Genomic DNA, 2,329 nt, shown 5'->3' with positions numbered 1-2,329 from the left:
GATCCAGAATGCGGACGGGGTACTCTCGATAAGTGAGGTTATCTTGGAGATCAAGCGTTTCGTGGTCCACTACGCGGATGGGATCCGAGAAGCAACGCCTGAGTTGGGAGACGTGGAAGACATCATGTACTCGAGAAAGATGTGGGGGTAGTTCCAACTGGTAGGCAACCTCTCCTCGTTTAGCGAGAATGTGAAAAGGACCAATGTAACGAGGAGCCAACTTGCCCTTGATACCGAAACGATGGGTACCCTTCAAAGGGGTAACCCGAAGGTAAGCCTTGTCGCCAACTTCATAAGCCACTTCCTTATGACTACGGTCATACTGGCTCTTTTGACGAGATTGGGCTGTTTTCAAATTCTCACGAATGATGCGAACTTGCTCTTCTGCCTCCTGGATCATATCCCGTCCAAAGAATTGTCTTTCACCAGTTTCTGACCAGTTCAAAGGTGTTCGACATCTTCGTCCATACAGAACCTCAAAAGGAGCTTTCTTGAGGTTGGATTGGTAGCTGTTGTTATAAGCAAACTCGGCGAAGGGAAGACACTTCTCCCAATCCATACCGAATGAGATAACACAAGCTCTAAGCATGTCTTCGAGAATTTGGTTGACCCTTTCCACCTGACCACTTGATTGAAGGTGGAAAGCGGTACTGAAGGAAAGATGGGTGCCCATGGCAGTTTGGAAACTCTCCCAGAAATGAGAGGCGAAAAGACTACCACGGTTTGAATTGATCTCTAGTGGAACACCATGAAGTGACACTATTCGAGGAATATATAAGTCAGCGAGCTGACTAGCAGTGATACTCTCTCGAACAGGTAGGAAGTGAGCCACTTTGGAAAGACGATCAATGACTACGAAGATAGCATTATTCCCTTTCTTGGTCCTGGGAAAGCCGGTGATGAAGTCCATACCAACTTTATCCCATTTCCATTCAAGAATAGCTAAAGGCTGAAGGGTGCCAGCAGGCCTTTGATTCTCTGCCTTAACGCGACGACAAACATCGCAGTTAGCAATAAACTGAGCAATTTCTCTCTTCATCCTTGTCCACCAGAACCTCTGGCGCAGGTCCTGATACATCTTAGTACTACCGGGATGAATCGTGAGAGGAGATTCATGGGCCTCCTTAAGGATTAGTTGCCGAAGATGCTGCTTCTTGGGGACCACCAGGCGATTCCCGAAGAAAAAACACCTCGATCATCTATAGAGAAACTACCAGCAATGCCCTTGGCAATGTTTCTCTTCATCCGGGTAATCCCCGTATCATGCTTCTGGGCTTCTATGATATGATCCACAAGAGTAGGTTTCGCCACCAAGGTAGAAAGGAATCCGTGAGGAGCAATGTGAAGGTTAAGTTTACATAATTCCTCATGGAGAAGTGGTTGGCCCTGCTACAACATGAGATTGTTGCAATAGGACTTACGACTTAGCGCATCAGCCATGACATTTCCCTTGCCTAGGGTGTAGGTAATCCCTAAGTCGTAATCTGAGATCAACTCCAACCAACGTCTTTGCCTAAGGTTCAAATATGGTTGGGTGAAGATATACTTGAGACTCTGGTGATCGGTGTAAATCTCGCAACGCTTACCAAGAAGGTAATGTCGCCAGGTCTTAAGTGCATAGACTACGGCTGCAAGCTCTAGATCATGTGTAGGATAATTCTCCTCATGTGGATGCAACTGTCAAGATGCATAGGCAATCACATGGCGATCTTGCATAAGAATGCAACCTAGTCCCTATCATGAGGCGTCGCAGTAGATAACAAAGTCTTTAGTGAAATCTGGTGGCACGAGTATGGGAGCAGGAGTCAGGCGTCTTTTCAGTTCCTGAAAACTGTACTCACACTGTGGGGACCACTCAAACTTTTTATCTTTCTTGAGAAGTTTCATGAGAGGTTTGGCCACTTTGGAGAAGTTCTCAATGAAGCGGCGACAGTAACTGGCTAGGCCAAGGAAACTCCTAACTTGCTTAACCGTTTCAGGCAGAGTCCAATCAAGAATGGCCTGGACTCTCTCGGGATTGATAGCAATGCCCTTACCAGATATCACATGGCCCAGGTAGGTCACTACTAGCAGCCAAAATTCGCACTTGGAGAACTTGGCATAAAGGCGGTGCTCTCTGAGTTTCTCTAACACAAGTCTAAGATGTTCGGCATGTTCTTCCTCGTTCTTCGAGTAAATAAGAATATCATCGAGGTAAACCACGACGAACTTATCTAAGTACTCCATGAAGATCGGGTTCATCAAGCGAGAGAAGGTAGCTGGAGCATTGGTTAGACCAAAGGACATGACGGTGTACTCATACTGGCCATAACGAGTGACAAAAGCCGTC

This window comes from Triticum urartu, chromosome 1A (genome assembly GCF_056163025.1).
Source record: "Triticum urartu cultivar PI428250 chromosome 1A, HENAU_Tu73, whole genome shotgun sequence".
NCBI lineage: Eukaryota > Viridiplantae > Streptophyta > Magnoliopsida > Poales > Poaceae > Triticum > Triticum urartu.
This window is presented reverse-complemented; position numbering follows the sequence as displayed.